We start from the raw sequence: 25,564 nt of genomic DNA, 5'->3' as shown, positions 1-25,564 counted from the left end.
GAAATTGCTGGAAAAATATCAGCAGATCTGGCAGCATCTGTGGAGAGTGAACTTGTGGGTCCAGTGACCGGTCAGGTGACCATCTGCAGCTGACCATTCTGTCTTTTCTGTAACACTCTCTGGAATAGGTTCTGGTGCGAGGAATGAGACTGTCAATAACAACTTAGAAAATAGGAGGAAGTGCTCAGAATAAAACACATTTTGGTCTTTCACTTTTAATTCAACTGCAAAATTATTCATTATCATTTTAGAAATAAGATAATAGGCCAGAAATCAACTCTTCATGTCATTGGTCTGAGAAACTGTTAATTCTGACCTGGTCCAGCCGACAAGTGAATCCAGACATTGAATAACGTGGTTGACTCTGAACCATCTCTTGGGCAGTTAGAATGAATAACAAATGCTGCCCCAGCAAGTGATGCCATGATCCCTTGAACAAACAAAACAATTCCAATTGCTGTGGTTACTTGTGAACTCGCCGGTGTTATTGGAAGAGGACGAATGGGAAGGTTATGGGGTAAAGGGAGAAGAATGGCATTCAGTGAGGTGATCCTTTGGAGAGCTGATCAGCCAATCAACCTCCTTTTGCACAGTAACAATTCAGTGAATATTTCATTCTGAGCCATCGAAGGAAATATCAGGGCAGGGTTTGTAAAGAGGTCAGATTGAATGAGTGTCTCGGTGAGCACAAGTGAGATACAGGTACAGAGAGGTTTTGGGATAGATTAAATTATATTTTATACATTTGCATAGTCATCAACATGACAGCAGTTAAAACTGGGAGTGTAATTAGAGCAGCAAATAAATCTTAAACAGTTACGCAGCTAAAGGGGATGCTGGGTAAAGATACTGTAGTTAGTGCTTATTTTATTCCAGGCACACCAGCCAGGGAGCACATCCTTCCTGTATCTATCCTCTCGAGCTCTTGAAGATTTTTGTTCATTTGAAGTGTTTTATGTTTAGATACTCCAGCGAAGACAGCTTCAAGCTCCTCAATCTCTCCTGCCAGGGCAATGCTGCTGTTAGAATTCAATTCACTGGTGCATGTTACTGGCTGCTTCATGGCCTGGAACTGGAAATTGAGACTGAAAGGTTACTGTATAAAATATCTTCAATGGTATTGCCAGACGTGAGTGGTTTTAGGAAAATGACCTTGACTTACAGGCATTGAATGTCAGAGCACTTCCTGTTGTGGGGCATCCTGTTTAGATTCAATCTATTGATAACTATTAGAACTGACTTGCACTTGCTCCGTCAAAGTGGTCAGAGCATTATGGCTGTCATTGAAGCTGGTAACAAACTTCCCATGGGTTAAAAATCGAAAATGATAGAGTAGGTACAAGGTCTGATGACACTGTTGGAGTATTGATGTTGTTGTTAATCACATTAACTCGGCTGGAGTTGACTGAATTTATATTATCTCTTTCTGAATCTCAGAATATCTCTCTGGGTAGTAAGTCTCCACAAACAGCAATGTGACAGTGAACAGGGATCATCTGTTTTGATTTAAATTGTGATTGTAGCACTGCTGCTTCACAGCACCAGGTACAAGGTTGGAGTCCAGCCTTGGTAAACGGCCTGTGTGGAGTTCCCACATTCTCCCCAGGATAGTGTGGGCCCCCTCCAGGTGCTCTGGTTTTCTCCCACAGTTCAAAGATTTGTGGGTTAGGTGGATCAGTTGTGCGAAATTGTCCACAGTATCCAGGATTGTGCGGACTCGGTGGATCAGACATGGGAAATGCAGTGTTACAGGGATGGGAGTGCTCCAGGTGGGTGGTTTACTGCTGGTGATTCTATATTAACAAAAACCCAAAATGGCATAATGATGAACGTGGGAAGGTTGCTCAGCTGTGTGAGATAACACTTCTGGGTCGGAGAAATGGGGGGGGAAAAGAACACTTCACAGCTCACAGAAGGAGAACTGAAAAGCAGTTAAATCAAACCAAAGGTTCAGACAGGGAGGGAATATTTCCCTGGAGTTTGAGTAACTGGAAAGTGATGGTGTCCGGGAATAGACAGGATCTTGTTTTACAGGGCGTTTGAAATTTTTAAAAACTGTTATATTCAGTTAGTTTCATTTCTTTTCCTTTAGTTTTATTTATTGTGGAATAAATAGCTACAACATTTTAAAACCAAATTCACAAACCTTGTGTTAAAGACAAATGTTAAATAAAATCCATTAAACCATCCCTCACTGAAAACTGTTGTGGAAGTGCAATCTCCTGGAGAATCCCTGCAAACTCCTTCCTGCCCAGGCTCCATGGCTATATACATACCTGGGAGATAGCAGCAGGAGGCCATTCGGCCATTCAATCCTGCTCCACCATTCAATGCGAATCAGCTGACCATCCAGCTCAGTCTCCTGTTCCTGCTGTGTTCCAATCCCTTTTCATGACGTTACCTTGGAGAACTATATCTAAGTCCTCCTTTGGTTTCACTGCCTTTTGTTCCAGTGGCGTTGCGGTGTTACTGTGTGGGTGTAGGCAGGGGTAATGTGATGGTACTGCCTCCTGGAGGATGCACTCAGCGTCCCTCATCATCCTGCAGTAACATCAACTGGGGTTCAGCAACTAGAGATAGAAACCGTTTCCAGGATATGGGCATCACTGGCTCAGCCAGCATTTATTCCCCATCTCTAGTTACCCTTGAGAAGATGGTCGTGAGCTGCTGTCTTGAACCATGCGCAGTCCATTTGGCGCAGATAGACCAACAATGCTGGGAGGGAGAATGTTGCAGGATTTTGGCCGAGTGATTCTCCATCTTTGGTTCTTCAAATTCTGGTTAACTTTATCACGATCGGCAAATGATGTTGAGATTTCAGTCTGCAAATCTTCACCATCTCGCACCCTGTATAAAGGAATATGTACAGATTAGAAATTCAGAACAAACAATTCTAGTTTCTCTGGAATATCTTTTTCCCTTTCTTCCCCCAAATCTGTAACTCTCCAGCCCACTTACTCTCTCCCACCATTCAGACTCTACTGCCCCCTAATGTACACCCTCCCCATTCTCATGGAGTTGTTGATAAACAGGTCTCTGCCACCACTTCCCGTCTCTGGTTAGACTCTGCACCCTTTCTGGGTTCACTTCCTTTCCCTTCAGTTGCTGCAAGTCAATAATGTAACAGCAGAATGAAACAAAAGGAAACAGAAAGGGAGGTGGCAGATCCTCGACAGAAGAGGGACCTTCAGTCTGGGAGAATGGGTCACATCCTTTTTTGTTTCTCATTGGTAGATTCCACTGTTATGACAAGTTGGGAATGGAACTTGGTCCCATGTGGGTGTGGTGACACTTTGACCCTCCAACAGATCAATACTACAAGCAAATACGTTCCTCCTCCAGACCATCAGTGTTCCACTAGTTACCCCAAAGTTTGGGAGAAGATTTGTAGCTCGGGTGCTTGTTGAAATGGTTCTGTTCGCCGAGCTGGGAATTTGTCTTGCAAACGTTTCGTCCCCTGTCGAGGTGACATCCTCAGTTCTTGGGAGCCTCCTGTGAAGCACTTCTGTGTGGTTTCCTCTGGCATTTATAGAGGCCATGCAAGGACAGCACAAAACACTATATCGGACAAACAGGAAAACAGCTAACGATCCGTATCCATGAACACCAACTAGCCACGAAACGACACGACCAGCTATCCTTAGTAGCCACACACACAGATGACAAGCAACATGAATTCGACTGGGACAACACTACCATTATAGGGCAAGCCAAACAGAGAACAGCCAGGGAATTCCTAGAGGCATGGCACTCATCCACAGATTCTATCAACAAACACATCGACCTGGACGCAATATACCGGCCATTACAGCGGACAGCTGGAACTAGCAACCGGAAGCAGAGACAGGCCACTACAAATGCCGGAGGAAACAGCACAGAAGCGCTTCACAGGAGGTTCCCAAGCACTGAGGATGTCACCTAGACAGGGGTCGAAACATTTGCAACACAAATTCCCAGCTCGGCGAACAGAACCACAACAGTTACCCCAAAACACATGCTCCAAAACTCACCCACATTCTGTACGTGTGCAGTGCCAGGTTTCCCCACAGACGTGTGGTCCCTGCCTCGGAATTTGGGAGTTGCTGTCCTCATGCAGCCACTGGAGACCTGTCTCTGGAACGTGAATGAAAAGTGTGGGGTGGAGGATGTTGTGTATCAGATCCCCATTCAGACACACGAGACATGTGGGCTGTCACTGGGATTTACTGAGACATCCGCTTAGACAATCTTATGTCTGATGTAAGGAACATAGATTCAGCCAATTGGGGGGATAGGGAGGTTAATAAGGCACAGTAGGTTTTAAGCAGAGGTGGCTCAGTGGCTAGCACTACTGCCTCACATTATCAGAGACCTTAGGCGACTGTGTGGAGTTTACACATTCTCCCCATGTTTGCATGGATTCGTGCAGTTCTCCAGTTTCGTCACACAGTCCAAAGATGTGCAGGTTAGATGGATCGCCCATGCTAAATTGCTGATAGTGTCCATGCACGTGCCAGTTAGACAATTAGCCATGGGAAATGCAATGTTACAGGGAACGAGTGGGTCTGAATGGGATGCTCATCATAGGATTGGTGTGGAATCGATGGATGAATACCCTGTTTCTGCACTATAGGGACTCTATTCTCACGAGGAAGAATGTACTTATCTCAATGTGTTGTGAATCTGTGGAATTCCCTATTCAAAATGCGGTGGATGCCAGGACATTGAGCCAATTTAATGAAGAGATACAGATGTTTAATTTGCAACAAGATGAAGGGTGAGGGAGCAGGCTGGAAAATCCAGCTGAGACCGATATGAGCTCAATCATCATCGTATTAAATGGTGGGGCTGGTTCTCCTGTGCCCAGTGCTTATCTTCTTACGGTAACAACTGGAAAGCTGAATCCAAAATTCACCAACTTCACCAAAGAGATTTTCAGAAAATGACAGATAGTCAGGTGGATTAGCATACCAAGCTTAGATAGTGAGGAAGCGTGTAGGAGATAGTGATTTTGCAATTTTAAACTGAGGGGAGACAGTGATTTATGGTTTTAGACTGTGTGGTACATTCACACCATCCAGAATACTCTGTTGTGATTATCTATCCTGTACTTTATTACAAAGCCAAGGTCTCTGACAATGAAAACCAAAACACCCAGGAAACATCGCCTCCTCTCGTAATCTGATAAAAGAATTCTGAGAAGTCTGGTTGAACTTAGAACACAGATGGAAAGCTGGAAGATGAGATCCACTCCCAAGATCCAGTGCTTAAACAAAAGGAGACGACAATAGGATGAGGCAGGAGTAGGCTAATGTAGACTGGAAACAAAGATTTTATGGTGGGAAAGTTGACGGACAGTGGAGGAATATCAAAGCAATTTTTTGAAATGCTCAGCAAAAGTATATATCAGTGAAAAGGGAGGACTGTAGGAAAAGGAATAATCTGTCGTGGGTGGCTCAGGAAATAAGGGAGTCTATCAAACTGAAATAGAATGCATACAAATTGGCAAAGACCAAGGAGATGAGAAAAACTTTAAAGATGAACAGAAAGCGAGATGGGATTGGGGGAGAAAAGTGATTAAAAGCTATCCCCCAGGCTGGAATAGCAGTTTACCCTGCTAGAGGGGAACATATTGTGTGGGGAACAAATGGCCTCTGTAATTGCTGAAGTACTTAATTGTTACCATTGAGATAATCCTGATCAAGTTAAAAATCACAGCACACTCCAAAAGCTTGTACTTCCAAATAAACCTGTCGGACTATAACCTGGTGATGTGTGGTTTTTAACTTTGTCCACCCCACCATCGGCTCCTCCACATCAGAATCTTGAGAGATACCCCACTGAAACTGAAGCACCTGTCAGATACTTGAGGGAGCCACTGGGGTGTGGAGGAGGGGTGTGTGGTTTAACCACAAAGTGCTGAACTGAACTAGAGTTTCTAACTGCCGTTGCCATGGAGATAATACTGAGAGACAGTCTCTATTCAAAGTCCCAAACCACAAAGGGAAAAGAATGGGAGCTGTACATTGGACAGGCGGGGAGTTACCTGATGCTGCCTGGAGGTATTTTGTATGTACACTATCCAGGTAACTGCCATGTCTCATCAATAAAGACTCAAAGAAGACCTCTCAGTTCTGTGCCTAGTTATTCCTCTCCAGCAGGGTTTAGGAATATGAGTACACAGCAGTCAGTCTTCACAGTGGAGGATACGAAGAACATGCCAGTAATTGATAAGGAGACTGAGGAAGGTGAGGACCTAGATAATAACAATTATCGTGAAAGAGTTAGAGCTGGGTAAGTTAATGGAGCTAAAGGTACACAAGTCTCGTTGCCCTGATGGAATACATCCCAGGATACCAACAGAGTTAGTGGGAGAAATAGCAAATGCACTTAGAATTGTAGAATCCTACAGCAGAGACAGGCCCTATGGCCCAAACTGGCCCATGCTGACCAGAATGTCCATCCACACTAACGTCATTTCCCTTCACTTGCCTATTTGCTTCTGACACTTTCCTATCCATGTATTTGTGCAAATGTCTTTTACCTGTTGGGAGTGTTCCTGCCTGAACCACTTCCACTGCCAGCTCATTCCATATAAATACCACCCTCTGTGTAAAACAGTTGCCCCTCAGCTTCCCTTTTATTCTTTCTCATCTAAACTTAAACTGATCCAATCAAGCCGTCCAATCCTTGAGTTCCTGGGAAAAAGACTGAGTGCATTCACCTTATCCATGCCTCTCATTGTCTTATCCATTTCGAGAAAAGAACCCCCTCAGTTTCCTCTGCTCTAAACATAAAATCCTCGCTTGTCCAACTTCTCCCTGTAACTCAGACCCCTGAGCGCTGGCAACATCCTTGTAAATTGTTCTGCACTTTTTACAGTTTAATAACTGAAACCTACATTACATGCATTATATTTCCAGTGTTTCCCCGCGGGGCTGGAACCGACGGGACAATGCCAATGGATTACAATCCATGATCGAGAATGAACCCCTTTACAACAATCCCGTTTTCATAGTGTTCCCCATGGTGCAGGTATCCTTGTGTCTTTCTGGTTGTATGGTTAATTAAAGACTTGTCCTTCTACAAAGCAACGTTGTGGCTTAATTGTTCCTGGGAAATGTGCCATGACTTTCCAGAATTTCAAAAACAAATGAAATCTCTCTCCACACCCACCATGCTGACATGGACTTGGCTGTGTCTCAGTACTTTTGCAGTCACATTGAGATTTGAAATATTCGCCCACAGACAGAACGCACACCTTTCCTTCCAGATCAAAAGGCCAATGATATTCAGATCGGCACGGATCAAGTAACTATCAGATCTGAACATGAAGTTCAATTTGTATTTCTCATCCACAAATCCACCCTTTCAGTACCATACAACAGAGCACACAAGTTACCACTGTTAATACAGGATGGAAAGTCATAAGACAATTGTAGTATTAAACTGTAGTTTCCTTGTTCCCCCAAAGCTTTAAACCTCAGTCTCAGAATTTCTCTCTTCTGTGAACTGAAATCCAAACCAATCCCCCCACTCCTTTCCTCCACACCCAGTTCTCACACACACTCTCTTCGAATTCAGTTTCCTAGCTCCTGATGAGAACCATCCTGCATACACTGCTTCCTGCACACTCTGGCCAAGACCCATCTGACTAAAATGAGCCAAATTAGAATTCTAACTGCAGGCCCATCCTTGTCCCTTTCCATAACAACTCTGAATCTTCACAAAAGAGTTCTTATAACTTTCTGCAAAACGCTGCCCCACTGATAGTCTGATCACATGTCAGGGTAACAAGAGAAGGGCCATTCCCCTGGGTCCTGCTCCCAGAGGGATGAAGCTGCTAATGATAGATTAATCCCTCACACCCACAGCCTCCTCCCACAATTGGCCAGCACTGCATTTGTCTCCCCTCCTACAGCACGTGCTCCCGATCATACAGGAGTCCGGGTGATTGACAGCAATTGCTGCCCAATATATGAGAATCCCTACAGTATGGAAACAGGCCCTTCGGCCAAACAAGTCCTTACTGACCCTCCAAACAGTAACTTACACAGACCCATTCCCCCTAACTAATGTAACTAATACTATGGGCAATTTAGAATGGCCAATTCACCTGCCCTGCACATCTTTGGATTGTGGGAGGAAACCGGAGCACCTGGAGGAAACCACTCAGACACAGGGAGAATGAGCAAACTCCACACAGACAGTCACCGTGGCCGGAATCGAACCTGGGTACCTGGTGCTGTGAGGCAGCAGTGCTAACCACTGAGCCGTCTCTATAGGGTGGAGGGGGCAGGGCTGGAGGACTGGGATAACGAGATTGTAAACCATGAATGAATGTGGTGAACACTGGGGGATGGACAGGTCAGTGAGGGACAGGATCAGTGCAGCAGCAGAAGGGGATCCTGGACAAACTGAGCAATGGGAGAGTCTGACAGGAGAGAAATGACAGGAAGGTTCTGTTTGGAGGCTCAGGCAGGGACAGCTGGGAGACAGTATGGCCTGGTGGCTTGGACAGGTTTACTAATCAGCCTCTTCAAAGACGCTGTTACTCAACTCTGAGCCTGATACTCCTAGTCCAGAGGTAAGAACACTTACACTATTTCCTGGTGGGCAAGGGACACAGGGACTGCCTTTCAAAAGGAACTCACCTGTGTTGATGACATTAACAAGACTCAATACAGACTCACTGAGAAAATGCTGGTGTACTTGAACTTCATCCAGAATATTTACACCTATAAACTGGGTTACGCAGACACCAATGTACAGAGTTAAATCCTGGATACTAATAACAGCTTTGTGCATGGGAAATCATATCTCATGAATTTGACTCTGTTTTTTTGAAGAAGTAACAAAGAGGATTGCTGAGGTCAGAGCATGGACATGATCTACATGGACTTCAGTAACGTGTTTGACAAGGTTCCTCATGGGAGACTGGTCAGCAAGGTTAGATCGCATGGAGTACAGAACTGGCCCGAAGGTAGAAGGCAGAGGGGGCTTTTCAGGCTGGAGGCCTGTGACCAGTGGGTACTCACAAGGATCGGTGCTGGATCCACTACTTTTCGTAATTTATATCCATGATTTGGATGTGAACATAAGAGGTATTTTAAGTAAGTTTGCAGATGACACCAAAATGGGAGGTGTAGTAGAGAGTGAAAAAGATTACCTCAGAGTTCAAGAGGATCTGGATCAGATGGGTGATGGGCTGAGTTCAGTTTAGAAAAATGCGAGCTGCTGCATTTTGGAAAAGCAAACTTTAGCAGGACTTATACAGTTAATAGTAAGTTCCTAGGGAGTGCAGGTTCATAGTTCCTTGACAGTAGAGTAGCAAGTAGATAGGATAGTGGAGGCCACAGTTGGTCTGCATGGAGTATAGAGGTTGGGAGGTCATATTGCGGCTGTACAGGATATTGCAAAAGTTGCTGAATCAATATTCCATAGAATTCTGTTCTCCTTCCTATCAGATGGATGTTTTTAAACTTTAAAAGAGATCAGAAAAGAATTATAGCATGTTGCCAGGGTTGGATAGGCTGTTTTTCCTGGAGCGGCAGAGGGTGAGTGGTGACCTGAAAGAGATTTTTAAAATCAGGCTGGGCATGGATAGGGTAAATAGACAAGATTTTTGCCCTGCAGTGGGGGAGTACAGAACTGGGGGACTGGGAGGGAGGGTAGGCAGATCGAGAGGGGTGGAACCGAAATGGATGCGGAAAGAGCGGGGGATAGAGAGGGGTGGCACAGAGACGGGTCGGGACAGAAAGTGGGATTAGAGAGGAGGCGAACGTGTGGGGGGGGGGGGGGGAAGGTTGCGACTGACAGAAAGGCTGAGGGGAACAGACTGGGGGGGGGGGAAAGAGGCCGATTGGTTGGGGGGGGGGGGGTGAAGAGACAGGCCGGTGGCGAAAGGCCGACAGAGGGAGGGGGAACAACAGGCCGACAGAGGGGGAGGGGGGGGAACAGGCCAACGGGGGTGTGGTGGGGGCTGGGGGAACAGGCCAACAGAGGGGGGTTACAGACAGAGTGGGGGGAGACAGGGGGGAGCAGACAGAGCAGGTGGAGACCGGGGTGGGGGGGGGGGGGCGGGAGAGCAGACAGAGCGGGGGGAGACAGGGGGAACAGAGAGGGAAGATGGAGAGTTATTTTATAGATCTAAAACTCAATTCTGTTCCAGTTTTCTCCTCCTCACCTTAATTCCTTCTAAAGGGCTCAGAATAACTGCATAGATCTTGGAAAGCAGAGTTTCAGGGAGATCAGGTGCTGAACATGGCATTTGGGACAGTAACATTGAATGGAATGTGCTGGTTCGATTCCACTGTGTGGTGTTTACACATTCTCCCTGTGTGTCTGCGTGGGCTTCCTCTGGGTGCTCTTAATTTCCTCCCACAAATCCAAAGACATGCAGGTTAGCTGGATGATCTTTGGGTAATGGCAGGTTACAGAGTTAGGGTGGAATGCTGTTCCGATGGTTGGTATGGTCTCATGGGCCGAAAGGCCTGCTTCCACACTGTAGAGATTCTGTCACTGAGTATAGGGGTTAGGAGGGCATGTTGTGGCTGAGTAGGGCATTGGTGAGGCCAGTTTTAGAATACTGTATTCAACTGTGGTCTCCCTGATTTCAGAAAGATGTTACCAGAATAGGACTCAACCTATTAATGACAAGTTCCTGCGAAGTGTTGACAGACAAACAGACCTTGCAGTGCGGGTTGATAGCTCCTTAAAAGTGTGGTTGAAGGTAGACAGGTCGGTGAAGGTGGTGTGCGGTATGCTAGCTGTTATTGGGCAGTGCATTGAGTATACGAGTTGGGAGATCATGTTTCGGTTGTACAGCTTATTGGCTCAGCCACTTTTGGAATCCCCAGACTGCTTTCAATTCCAGTCTCCCTGTTCCAGGAAAGATGTTGGGAAACTTGGAAGAGTTCAGAAAAGTTTTTCCAAGGTGTTGCCAGTAATGGAACGTTTGAACCATAGGGAGAGGCTGAATAGGCTGAGGCTATTTCCCTGCAGCACTGGACACTTTAGGTGGCTTTATCGAACTTTATAAAATTATGAGGAGCAATGATAGGGTGACTAGTCATGGTTTCTTTTTTTCTCAGGGTAGGGAATCTTTTTTCCAAGGTGGAAATGACAAATTCTAGAAGAGAGATGGCAAGTTTAAAGGATATGAAAACCGAACCAACTGAAGATGCTGTAAACCAGGAAGAGAAACAGAAGTTTCTGAAAAAGCTCAGCAGGTCTAGCAGCATCTGTGAAAAGAAATTAGAGTTAACGTATCTGAGGAAGGGTGACCAGACCCGAAACTTGAACTGATTTTTCTTCACAGATGCTGCATGACCTGCTGAGCATTTCCAACAACATCTGTGCAGGTTTAAAGGGAGTTGTTTGGAGTATATACCCGAGAGGAACTTTATAAAGTGCGAGTGAGACCACATCTGGAGTAATGACAGAAGTTTTGGTCCCTTTATTTAAGGAAATACATCATTCCATCAGAGGCATTTCACAGAACATTGACTGGGATGAACCCTGGTTTGCAGGGATTATCTTTAAAGAAAAGGCTGAAGAAGTTGGGACTCTACTCACTGGATTTGGGAAGAATGAGAGGGGATCTCATTGTAACATGTAGGATTCTTAAGGAGTTTGACAGGGTAAACAATGGGAGGTTGTTTCCCAACATGAGGGAGTCTGGAACCAGATTCTGGGTCAGTCACGGAATCACGGGTTCTGTTTTGGATTCATCAAGTTTAAGGCAACACCGACACGGGTCAGGGGTTTCAGTAGCAATGGAGCTGGGGGGAGGTGGAGACAAGCAACATTTTAAGAGATTGTAATTCCTGGTGTTTGTGATTGCGTCGATGTCTGATCAGAAGGTCACCTTGGGGTCAGATATGAGAGCAATATTGTGAAGAGTGTGGTTCTGCCTCAGACAGTTCCCAGGGAGAGAGAGGGGCTCAGCAGTAAGGGAAAATAATTTGTAATAGCAACTGAAGGCAATGGGTTTAACCATTGCAACGTTCCGTTGCAGGAAATTGCAGCCAATCGCAGAGTGGAATGTGATGAGCAGTTTGATAACTGAGTAATGGAGAGGGATGATGGGCAGGGACAGCTGGGCATTGTCAGTGTACATGTGAAACCTAACACTGTGCTTTTGGACGATGTCACCTCCTGGCAGTATGTAGGTGAGAAACAGGAGGGACCAAGGAGAGATCCTTAAGGGACACCTAATACAAGGAATTCAGAAAGGAAAGGGAGAGTAGGGATGGAGTAGGTTTTTGCATTAAACGGCGTGGTCAAATATTAGTTTGTAGCAGAATGGGAGAGAAGGACATAACCAGAAAACACAGACAGAACAAGGAACAATATCTGTGATTTGGTGAGGGGGGAGTGATGAAGAGGAGGAGCAGCCCAACTCCAAAAGCACTATTTCTACATCAGTGACATCACCCAACTCCACCCTAGTCTCAGCTCATTTACTGAAATACTCGTCCATCTCTGTGTTATCTCCAGACTTCGTTATCCATACACACTCCTCGCCAGCCTCCCACATTCAACTTACATGCAATCTCAAGAATATCTAAAACCCTACTGCCCAAGTGCTCACTTGTACTAAAACTTGTTGATCCATCAAAAGGCTCCTATTAACAAGCAACAATTTTAAATTCTCACCCTTGATGTAATTCCTGGCTGTGAACATCCCTGTCTCCCTGCACCACACAACTTGTGAAACCCCGACAACTCATTTTCTTTCAGACTCCCAAAGATGAGTTTATTCATTGCTTCACCTGTCTGGCTGTTTCTACTGTTGCCAAGGCAACACTGTCTGGAATTCCCACCCTAACCCTCTCAAATCTGCTTTCCTCCTTTAAGGTATTCCTGAAAACCTGCTTATTTGGCAATTCTTTTGATCACCTGACCTAATATCCCCAGCTGTGACCTTATGTCAGAAGTTCTCAATAGAATTTCTGTGGAATTATAAACATGATAAAAAAAAACAAACTGCTGTTGATTTGCACACATATTGTCAGCTCTTCACTGTCACGGAGTGAATAACCTATAACAGCTCTTACCCAACCACATTGTGGGAGCACCTTCACCATACCAACTGCAGCAGTACAAGGAAGTCAAACATCACAGGTAATGGGGCTTTGGCACTGATCACTGGTATCTGTGGAGGGAGAAACACAGTTGATATTTCAGGGAGTGCAAAATTGCATTATAGGGAGGGAAAATGGTGCAGAATTTGGATTTTGAAATTTGTGTTTTACAATGTGCACTAAGTTCTGTAAAACCTCTCATCACATACCATGAAAGTTTCCTTCTCTCCCTGGTCAATATGTCTTTCCTTTCCCCTGCCCTTCACCTGCACACATTTCCAATGCCTTGGTCATAACAACAGTGCGCTGTCCGTGACGTTTATCACGTGGTTGAGTATTGCCCTGCCCCTCATTCACTCCGATTGGTTGAAGGACCAACCAGCACCTCTAGCCCCCTTTCCCCCACTCTTATTGGTCCTGCGCTGACATCAATAATCCGCGACCCATTGTGGGCTGGAGCATGCTCAGTGCTTTCTGCTTTTGCTGCTGTTCATCAGGTATGAGAGAGAGAGAGGACTCAGCCCCGTTTCTCCTGATGTCAGACAATAACAACAACTTACCTGCATTGTATGGAGCCTTTCACATTGACAAATCTCCTAAAATGCTTCACGAATGATGGAAACGTTGATTAAAGAGAACGATTTTTAGATACATCTTTAAGGCGGAGAGAGGGAGTTCGGGAGGATATTCCAAAGTTTTTTGTCCTCGGCAGCTCCAGTCATGGAGTGATGATATAGGTGGGCAACAGCTTATACTGGAGACAGCTAGTGGCTAACCATAAGTTAACAACCTCATGTCGTAGCCCCCTACCCCACACACCAGGCCTTGTTCTCACAGCCTGCCATTACACACTACCTATGGTTAGCCACTAACAGTCTCCATTAACAGCTAATCACCCTCCCCCAGCCTGATCGTTATCCTTTATCCAACTGTTCTGCTCACTCTATCCCCACCTCTCCTTTACTCCTTTTATCCTCCCCCCACACTTTCTTCTGACAATAAACTGACTTTTTTTTCCTCAGTAACATCTGTTCCGTGGAAGGGACAGCGGATCTTAAACTGTAACTGTGATCTCTCTTCACAGATGCTGCCAGACCTGGTGAGCTTTTCCAAAATCTCCTGGTTGTTGTTTCTGAAAGAACCGCAGTTCTTTTGGTTTTAATTTACCGAGAGTTTGTAATTCAGGTCCAACAGCCTCTGTCCCAGTCTCTGCTGTCTCTCCCAACCCCACCCAGTGACACGGCACCTGCACAGCTCATGGACAGGTGTTGTCTTGCTGGCCACACCCCTCATTCAATCCCATTGGCTGCAGGATCACACAGACTCTGCTCCCATTGGTCTGGAGCTGCCAACAATCAGCCGGGCCCCATTGTGATGAGAGTGGAGGGCTATCCCTCTCTCTGCCCTGGGATGAGCTTCATCATTCACAGGGAATGGGGCAGTATCACAGAGCAGAGGACCTGGGGGCTATTCAGCCCATTGGGGCTGTACTCACTCCCTCTGGAGATGCTGCAAATCTGTCCCAAGTCCCCTCCCATTTGCCCATAGCCCCCTAAATCTTTCCTTAAAAAGTAAAATTCTAAGTCTCTTTCAGAATACCTGCTGAATCTGTGTCGTTCAGACTGTTCCAGATGCTCAGAACTTACTGAGTAAAATAGTGTTCACATTTTCACCTTGTATTATTTGCCAATTACTTGAAAGTAGTTCCTAAAAATTGTGACAGTGTTAACAATTCCTTTCTCTTTCTGCAAATTCAAGACCTTGGAACCAAATCTGCACCAGATCGAAATTACTGCTTCACCTTCTCAGCTCCAAGGATAATAATCTGTGCTTCAGCTAGCTCTCCACAAAATAGAGGAATGCATCTTAATTTATTAAGATCAAAGAAACCATAGGTAGTGTGTAATGGTAGGTCCAATTCGTCCGTGCCAACAAGGAATCCTAAACTAATGGATTCCCATTTACCATCTATTGGCCTGTATCCATCAAAACCCTTCCTATTGGAAGCCTTTTAAATGTTGTGATTTTATCAGCCTCCACTACTTCATCTGGTAGCCCCTCCCATACACACACCACACTCAGCTTGAAAACGTTGCCACTTAGATCCCTTTTAAATCTTTGCCTCTCAACTTAAACCCATGTGCTCTAGTTTTGGACCCACCTAATCTGAGGAAAAAGGACACCAGCTGCTAACCTTATCCACGCCCCTCGTGATTTTATAAATCTCCATGAAGTCACCTCTCAGTCTTTGACTCTCCAGAGAAAATAACCCCAGCCTATTCAGCCTCTCCCTGTAGCCCAAATCCTTCAATCCTGTCAACGATTTTGTAAATCTTGTCCAAACTTTTTCAAGTTTCACAACATCCTTCCCAGAACAGAGTAATTCAAACTGAAAAAAGAATTCCAGAAGTGGCTTAATAAATGTCCTGTCCAGCCACAATATGGCGTCCCAGCTTCTGTATTCAATGCATTGATCAATAACGGAGAGCGTTAATGGAGTCCCATTCGCCAGCGGTTCACCTTATTCCCGCTAAATCCTTCCTCTTCATGTACTCAATCAGGTGCCTTTTAAATGCTGCAATTGTACTAGCCTCCACCCCTTCCTCTGGCAGATCATTCCATACTTGCAATGCCCTCAACATGAATAAGATGCCCGTTAGATCCCTTTTAAATATTTTCCCTCTCACCTTAAGCCTATACCCTCTAGCTCTGGACCCACTGAACTTAGGAGAAACTCCCTGACTGTTCACCTTATCCATGCCCCTCATAATTTTATAAGATCACCTCTCAGCCTCCAACTCTCCAGGGAAAATAGTCCCAGCCTATTCAGCCTTTCCCAATAGCTCAAACCGTCCAACACTGGCAAAATCCTTGCAAATGTTTTCTGAACCCTTTCAAGTTTCTCAACATTATTCCAAGCACAGGGAGATTGGAACTGAAAACAGAATTCCAGAAGAGCTGTAATCAGTGCCCTGTCCAGCCACAATATGATGTCACAACAGCCGCATTCAATGCATTGACCAATAACGGGGAGTGTACCAAATGCTGCATTCACTCCCCTACCTTCCTGTGACTCTACTTTCAAAGAACTATGAACCTGCACTCCAAGGTCTCTTTGTTCAGCAACGTTCCCCAGGACTTTTCCATTAAGTGTATAAGTCCTGCCCTGATTTGCCTTTCCAAAATACAACAGCTCACATTTATCTAAATTGAACTCCGTCTGCCATTCCTTGCTCCAATGGCCCATCTAATCAAGATCCTGTTGTATTCTGAACTAACCTTCTTCACTGTCCACTACACCTCCAATTTTGGTGTCTTCTGTAAACCTACTGACCATATCTCATATTCACATCCAAGTCATTTATTTAAGGGCCCAATATCCATCCTTGCAGCACACTGCTGCTCACAGCCCTCCAGTCCGCAAAGCAACTCTCCATCATCCTCTGTCTCCTACCTTCAAGGCAGTTTTGTAATGGCTTGCTCTCCCTGCATTCCATGTTATCTAACCCTGCTAACCAGTCTGCTTTGTGGAACCTTGTTGAATGTCCATATAAACATTCACCGCCTGGCTTAATCAATTTTCTTTGTCACTTCAAAACACTCACTCAAGTTAGTGAAACACAATTGTGCATGTACAAAGCCACATTGACTCTCCATGGTCATTCTTTACCTTTACAAATAGATGGATATCCTGTCCCTCAGAATCCCTTCCAACAGCTTGCCTGCCACTGACTTCAGGCTCACTGTTTTCTTGTCCATGGCCTCTCCTTACCACCTTTTTAAAATAATGGCACCTCACCTGTCGCTATCAACGATACAAATACCTCAGGAGAGGCCCAACAATTACTTCCCTAGATTTCCAGAAAGTTCTGGGATACACCTGATCAGGTTCCAGGGCTTTATCCACCTTGATGCGATTTAAGACATCCAGTCCCGCCTCCTCTGTAACACGGACACTTTTCAAGTTATCACTGTTTATTTCTCCAATCTCTCGAGCTTCCATATACTTCTCCAGTAAAAATGACGTGAAATATTTGCATATCCTTCGCACCCCCTGTGGTTCCATAGACAGCCTTGTTGACCTTTAAGAAGTCCTATTCTCTGGTCCAGTTAATCTTTTGTCTGTGATATATTTGTTTAATCTCTTTGGATCCTATTCCAGGACATCCCAGAAAGGCCGACTTCAAGGACCGTAATTTTCCTCTGACTTGATCAACAATGCCCTCCAACACATACCCTCCACTTCCTGCACCTCCGCCTTTACTTCACCCCTCCAGCCACAATAAAGAATATAACCCTGCGGTCTTCACCTTCCACTCCACTCATCTCCAGATACAGCGCATTAACCTGTTATTTCTGCTACCTCAAGTCAGACCCCACCACCAGAGACATATTTCCCTCTCCAACCCCTATCTGCATTCCGCAGAGACCATTCCTGCTGCGCCTTCCTTGTTTGGTCCACACCCTCCCACCAACCCACACTCCACACCCTTGACCCTCCCTTACCGCCATGGGAGATGTAAAACGTGCGGCCACACCTCCCTCTGACCTCTGTCCAAAACCCCAAAAGGATCTTTTCACATCAGGCAGAGATTTGCCTGCACATCCCAAAACCTCATATACTGCATCTAGACACTATGGGAAATTTAACATGGTTCATCCGACTAACCTACACATCTTTGGACTGTGGGAGCAAACTGGAACACCCGAAGGAAACCCTTACAGATACTGGGGAGAATGTGCCAACTCCAACACAGACAGTCGCCTGAGACTGGAATCAAACCCAGGTACCTGGTGCTGAGGAAGCAGCACTAACCACTGAGCCACAATACTGTGGGATCTTTGGTGCAGATGCGCTGCCCCGCTGATACCTCAGTCACTCACCCTGCCCCTCATTTCCTAAGTGGCAGTGATGACGGAGTGAAATTATCGCTAGATAGTTAATGCAGAGACCCAGATAACGTTCTGGGGACCCGGGTTTGAATCCCATCACAGCAGATTTTGGAAAGTGAATTCAATAAATATCTGGAAAAAAAAATCTAGTGACGACAAGGAATCCGTTGTCAATTGTTGGAAAAACCAATGTGGTTCACTCATGACCTTTAGGGAAGGAAAATGCCATCCTTACCTGGTCTGGTCTGCATGGGACTCCAGACCTATAGCAACGTGGTTGTCTCTTAACTGCCCTCTGGGTAAACGCAGCAATAAATGCTGGCTGAGCCAGTGACAGCCTCATCCTGTGAATGAATAAAGAAAACAGGTCAGGTTTTGTTCCTTCTCTAGTAGGTACATCCTACAAACTGAATCTGAAATGTTCTCGTACAGACTAAACAAATACCTTTCCATCCAAGCCCGTAACACTACAGCACTCCGAGGCCATGTTGGTAAAGTTAAAACCACTTATCATTGCATCCATATTATTCTTACATATAACTGAGGTCTCCTGGTAAAATTGTCTCAATTCCCCGCTGACTATTGGGAGAGAGTCTATAATACAATCCCAGTAAGATGGTCATCCTTTTCTTATTTCTCAGTACCAACCAAATAACTTGCCTGGATGTACTCCCAGGAATATCCTCCCGAAGCCCAGCCATAATGTTATCCCTAATCAAAAACACCTCTCTCCCTGCTCTGTTGGCCCATTTCTATCCTTGCTTTCGCATCTGTACCCTGGAACATTAAGCTGTTAGTCCTGTCCATCCCTGAGTGATGCCTCTGTAATTGCTGTAATATCCCAGTGCCATGTTCAAAACCATACCCTGAGCCCACCTGCCTGACCTGTAAGGCCTCTTGCACTGAAATAAATGTAGTGCAACTGGTCTGTCGCACCTCATTCTGTGACTTGCTCTTGCCTGCCTTGACAGTCTGACTGGTGAACAATACCAGCCTCAGACTCACCTCTTTTCTCACTATCTCTTTAGGATTACCCCGACTCCCTCACAGGTTTAATGCCTGCCGAGTGGCACTAGCAAATCTCCCTGCTCATCAGGACCCCGTGCCTTTCCCCTTCCTATGCCACTGGTACCAATGTACAATGTCTTCCCACTGGTTATTTTCCCTTTTGAGAATATTCTTCTCCCTCTGTGAGGCATCCTTGACACTGGCACCAGGGCAGCACCATCCATTCTGATGTCTCACTGTCAGCTGCAGAAACAGCAGACTGTGCCCCTGACTAGAGAGTCCCCTATCACCATCGATCGTGTGGAACTGGATATACCTCACATTATGTTAGAAGCCAGTCTCAGTACCAGTAACTTGACTGTCAGTGCTACATTCCCCTGAATGTCTATTACCACCTACATTTTCCAAAACAGTATACTTGTCTGAGATGGAGATAGCCACAGGAGACTCCTGCAGTACCGCCCTACCCCTCCTAGCTTTCCTGGAGGTAACCCATCTACCTGACTGTATCTGCAGTATCCTGCATTCCTGAGACTGCCAACCATCACACCCCCTGGCTCCTGTCAATTCCTCACTGCCTTTAATCACTCATCCACCAATCCATGCGTTCCAATAGGATTTGCAATCACACTTGCTGCAGACATACTCATCAGGATCATTAAAACTCTCCCTAATCTCCCACATCCGACAGGAACAGCACGCCACTCTACAACAGGCCATCTCCCCGCCTTAACAATCTACAGACCAAGACAAAGGCACAGTCTTACTGCTCGAAAAATACTGCCCGAGAATAACTTAATGCTTACGTTTTATATCTTAAACATTTAATGAAGAGACCATAAGACATTAAAAAGAAATCCTCACCTGACTCACTATTGTAGATTGAATAAAATAAAACGGACTAAGATTGATATTTGAAGAGATTGAAACTCACTGAGCTGATCCCCGGCTCTGAGTACTTCCAAGGGTGAGGTCTCTGAGGCCAGCTGTGAAATGTCACTGTTTCTCTTCTCTGCCCACTCCATTTCCAGAGAGGTTTTTAACTTCACAGCAAGTCAGCTCAGAGAGGTCACTGCTTGGTTTTATTCACTGGGGGTTGCCTTTGCTGCCCAGACCAGTATTTATTGGCCACCTTTACTTGTCTTGGAGAAAGTGGTGGTTAACCGCCTCCCTGAAATGCTGCAGTCCATATACACCACAGTGATGTTTCGAGAACAATCCCCCTCTAGCCCCACAACCCTCCCTGCTTCTGTAATCCCCCTCCAGCTTCAGAAATTACATGTCCGTGGCTTAAGATTTTTATTTGGATTTATTTTTGTTTCATAAACACCCCCCGCCCCCCAAAAGTGAAATATTTCACCCCCAAAACAAATTTCTGTTGATTGACCTTTTGGAGAGGCTGACACATGGACGTTGCAGTATTTTATCTCACATTGTACACAAAGAATGATGGAACTTTCTTTTAAACATTGCTAAAAATGGAGGCAATGGCTTAATGGTATTCCTGCCAGATGAGTGACATGTGCAATGTTCTGAGGATTAGGGATAGAATCCCAACATGGCTGATGGCAGCATCGGAATTCAATACAATCTAGAATGGAAAGAAGAATGATGACCATGAAACTATTGTTGATTGTTAGAAACCCATCTGGTTCACTAATGTCCTGTAGGGAAGGAAACGGTCATCCTCACCTGGTCTGGCCTACATGTGACTCCAGACCCATAGCAATGTGGTTAACTCTCAACTGCCCTCAGGAAAAGTACTTTAAAAACTGTTAACAAATACTCCGCAGGTATCACTTAAAAACTGGCTGTTCACATTGGGACCATGTGAATTTCTGAACGGCCTGAACTAAAACTGAGTTTCAGCTTCACCTTCTCCCTGTCTCCCCTCGCTCTGTTTACACCCAACTCCAGAACACTCTCATTGAGCCAAGCAGCCCTCACAGTGCAGCCCTGTCATTTTCATTGTCTGCTCACACCTACACTGCTCTCAGCCTCCTGTTCTGTTCCAATGCATCTCAATGGGAGCTCGGGGACAGCACCTCATCTTTCAATTCAGCCCTTTGTAACCCCAGAGTCAAAATGGATCTCAGCAGTTTCTGAATGAACAGACAGTTGTCAGAAGCTGGAACATTCCACCTGAAAAGGTACGGGAATTTGAGTCCAAAAGGACTTTTAATGGGAAGTTTGCAGGTAACTGAAAATATGAAGTTTACAGGTTAACATCATGAAGTGGGTGATTGTAAGAACTCTCAGATTTAGACCCAAAGAGACGAGGTGTAATTTGGATAAATCTGTGCTCCCTCTCAGGCCAACATCTCCTTCCTCAGCTGCAGGGCCCAGAACAGAGCACACACCCAAAGGGTGATCCAACCACGGATTTGTACATCTTTCTGCTTAACAAAAATATTGGAGATATCTTCCCACAAACAGAATAGACAAACCTTTCTCCTTCCACAGTTAAATGCCAATGATATTCAGATCCTGATGACTCCATTGACTGTAAAAACTTGCTTTTGAGATCCCAGCCTCAATTATTCTGATTTAATATCCTATGAAATGAATTCACAAAACAAAACTCACACAGTCAGTACAGGAAGAATATAAAGACATACTTTTTTCTTGGTATGTGCTTGATGTGTAAATGCCTCCCTTCAAGTTGCACCCCCACCACCCCCATCCTAGGAAGGGGACATGCACATACACCTCACTGTACCTTACCCCCAATAAAAATGGCTGCCATATCCCAAGACCTTTCACGGCCTGAGGGCCGCAGCCATTTTCCCATCTGCTGCAAACGCGGGACTAAGAGTTTCTAATTCAGACTTACGAACCACACAGAGTGTAATTAAAACTTCCCAGTCTAAAGTGACTCATTATTTCCCTGTCTCCAAGGCCACTCTCCCCTTCCCTGTTTGCGTCTCCCACATTCACCAACTGCTGAGTCACGTGGCATTGCATCGGCTGAGTTACTGGTGACGGGTCATCCCACTGGCCACGCCCCTCATTCACTCCCATTGTTTGGATGACCAGCTGGTTCCACTTGGTCCACCAGTTCCACCATTTTTTCCTATTGGTCCGAAGCTTCCACCAATCAGCTGGACCCCATTGTGAGGTCAGTGGTGGGATCCTCCGCCTGTCTGAATCAAACCTGGAAGGTGCATAGACGGGGTCAATCAGGAACAACAAGCAGAAAGTGCTGGGAATATTCAGCAGGTCTAGCAGCATCTGGGAACAGAAACCTGTCCAGTGGCCCTTCCTCAGAACCATGGGAGCTGGGAAAATTAGAATCCTGACAGTGTGGAAACAGGCCATTCGGCCCAAAGGTTCCACAGCGTCCCTCCGAAGGGTATCCCACCAAGACCCATTCCCCTACCATATTACTGTATAGTTCTCCTGACTAATGCACCTAACCTACACATCCCTGAGCATTATGGGAAATTTAGCTTGTCCAATTCAACTAACCTGCAGATCTTTGTACTGCAGGAGATAGGGGTTAAAGAGTAAATAATAGGCAGGGACAGAACCCAAAGAGAGACCAGAACATTTGGAAAGACAAAGGAGTGGATTACGATCTGGCTGGGAGGGTGCATAGCTGTTAATGGAGGGGACAGGAACCTGTGTCTGGCAGCATCTCAGTGGAGGTTGCGGAAATGGTGACTGATGATCTACGTTCTGCTGCAAAAACAGACCCCGAGCTTCCAGCTGCCTACCACTTTAACACACGAGTCTGTTCCCTGGCAAACATCTCTGTCTCATGCTTACTGCAGTGGTCCAGTGAGGCCAGAACATACCAAATGGCCCCGTATTTCAAGTACTGCAATTTCCCCTCCCATGTGGTCAATACCATCCACTATATCTCCTCCACTTCCTGCACCTCTGCCTTTGAAACCCACACCTCCAACTGCAACAACGATAGAACACCCCCCAAGTCCTTACCTTCCACCCACACACATCATCCTCTGCCATTTCCACCACCTAAATCAGACCACACCACCAGATTCTTAAGGGGTTTGACAGAATAAATACTGATGTGTCTGAGGGTAAATACTGAGAGGGGAGTTTGAAACCAGATTCTGAGTCAGTCACAGATTCAAGGGTTCTGTTTCGGATTCGTCACGTTTAAGGCAACACAGACACGGGTAAGGGGTTTCAGTAGCAATGGAGCTGGGGTGAGGAGGAGACAAGCAACGTTTAAGAGATTGGAATTCCTGGTGTTTGGGATTGCGTAGATGTCTGATCAGAAGGTTAGCTTGGGGTCAGATATAACTGCAATACTGTGAAGAGTGTAGTTCTGCTGCATAGTTCCCAGTGAGAGGGAGAGGCTCAGCAGTAAGGGGAAGGAATTTGTCAGGCAATGGGTTTAACCACTACAATGTTTCATTGGAGGAAACTGCACCTAATCGAGTAGTGGGAATGTGGTAAGCAGTTTGATAACTGAGTCACAGTGGAGTAATGGACAGGGATGATGGGGAGGGAGAGCTGGGCATCGTCAGTGTACATGTGAAACCTAACATGGCACTTTTGCACAATGTCACCTCCTGGCAGTATGTACGTGAGATACAGAAGGGACCAAGGACACCAAATGCAAGGAATTCAGAAAGGAAAGGGAGAGTGGAAATGTAGCAGGATTTTGGGAGAGAAGGACATAACCAGAAAAGACAGAACAAGGAACAATATCTGTGAATCGGTGAGGGGGACTGATAAGGAGGAGGAGGAAAGAGAGTTGGAAAGTCTGTAGTTTAGTGAGATTAGGGTAAAGGGTCAAGGTGAGCTCTGATAAGGCTTGACAAGAGACTGGAGGAAGATGTAAGTTTAGGACAAAAACCAGGAACACTACGTGACGCAGTTTGGCTCAGTGGGCTAGTGGGAGGGAGGGAAGCAGCAGATCGGATTATCTCAGTCTTAGTGACAGAGAAACTCCATGTGTTCCATTCTCTTGTTGTTGGAGAGAAGGATGGAGGAGACAGAATGATGGACAGTGTATCACAAAGAAACAAAACGTGGGGAAGTGATATTTAAAGTGAGTGAACAAACCTAATGTATTTAACCTTTATCCAAAATATTAAAACAAACGACTGAAGTCCTGGTTCGACTCCCATATTGGCAGATGGTGGAATCTGAACTCAAGAAAAAAATAACTGGAATTAGGAATCTCCTGATCTCCATAGAACCATTGTCAATGGCGAAAAACATCCTGCCAACCTGACAGTGGCCCAGCAAGCTACTCACTGTATTAATCACTGCAAAGTCTCAACACAGGAATGAAACTGGATGGACCACTCGGCATCTAAGAAGGCACCATTTAATACAACCACAGAATCAGCCCCCTCGATGGTGCAATGTCCTCTAGACTAACATCTGGAGTTTGGTGCCAAAATGTACAGAGCTGTCTCACAGACCAATCAAGGAACAGCCTGACATACTCATACTCATGAAATCAACCCTTACAGACAATGACCAGACACCACCATCACCATCCCAAGATATTGAGTGTGTGGTGGTGGAAATGCACAACAGGTCAGACAGCATCCGAGGAGCAGGAGAATCGACGTTTCGAGCCAAAGCCCTTCATCAGCCTGACCTGCTGTGCTTTTCCAGCACCAGACTCTTGACTCTGATCTGCAGCCTTCACTTTCTCCTAAAATCTCTGGATATGTCCTGCCCCGCCAGCAGGACAGACCAAGCAGAGGTCATGGCACAGACAGGGAGGATTTGCCCTTGGAGTACTCAGCATTGACTCCGGAGACCAGGAAGTCTCATGGCTCCTGCTGATTACCACGTACCGTCCTCCCTTGGCTGATGAATCACTTCTCCTTCATGTTGAACAACATTTGGAGGAAGCACTGAGGCAATAAAATGGTGTCAAACGTACTCTGGGTACAGGATTTCAAAGTCCGCAATTGAGACGAGCTCTGCAACAGAATTATAGTCTGAGCTGGCCAGGTCCTCAAGGATATAGCTGCTCAACTGAGTCTGCAGCGGGTGGTGAGGGAACCAACAAGAGTGTAAAACATACTTGATCTCATTGTTATGAATTGACCAGCAGCAGATACATCTGGCCATGACAGTATCGGTAAGAGCGACCATCACACATTCCTTTTGGAGACAAAGTCTTGCCTTAAAGTTGAGAAAAACCTCCATTGTGTTGAGTGACACTATAATCGTTCTAATTGGGACAGACTTTGAAGAGATGTAGGATCTCAAACTGGGTATCTCTGAGGCACTGTGGGACATCAACAGCAGCAGAACTGTACTCCAGCACAATCTGTAATCTCATGGGTTTGTAAATCCTGCTCTCACCCATCACAATGGACAGGAAAGGAGGGCATGCCATGAGCAGCACCAGGCAGACCTAAAAATGAAGTGCCAACCTGGTGAAGCTACCAAACAGAACTCCCTGCATATCAAACAGCATCAGCAGCAAGTAACAGAGCTAAGTGATCCTACATCCAATGGAACAGATCGGAACTCTGCAGTTCTGCCACACCCAGTAGTGAACGGTGATGGACAATTAAACAACTCACTGGAGGAAGCATCACAGATATCCCCACCCTTACTGATGGAGGGGTCTCACACACCCTTGCACCAGA

The 25,564-nt window shown here is 45.6% G+C and overlaps 1 long non-coding RNA gene across 2 annotated transcripts in view; it reads right to left on the bottom strand.

Moving 5' to 3' along the window:
* Nucleotides 1-436: 436 nt before the first annotated feature.
* Nucleotides 437-25,564, bottom strand: part of LOC140479196 (uncharacterized) — a 42,370-nt gene continuing 17,242 nt past the window's right edge. For both annotated transcript variants that reach the window (XR_011960968.1, XR_011960969.1), the window contains 4 exons: nt 21,416-21,523; nt 18,196-18,304; nt 13,041-13,138; nt 437-2,847 (listed from right to left, as the gene is read on the bottom strand). This is a non-coding gene — a long non-coding RNA (uncharacterized lncRNA). The remainder of the gene's footprint in view (nt 2,848-13,040; nt 13,139-18,195; nt 18,305-21,415; nt 21,524-25,564) is intronic.

The sequence above is a fragment of the Chiloscyllium punctatum genome, chromosome 6 (assembly GCF_047496795.1).
Source record: "Chiloscyllium punctatum isolate Juve2018m chromosome 6, sChiPun1.3, whole genome shotgun sequence".
Lineage (NCBI taxonomy): Eukaryota > Metazoa > Chordata > Chondrichthyes > Orectolobiformes > Hemiscylliidae > Chiloscyllium > Chiloscyllium punctatum.
This window is presented reverse-complemented; position numbering and strand designations above follow the sequence as displayed.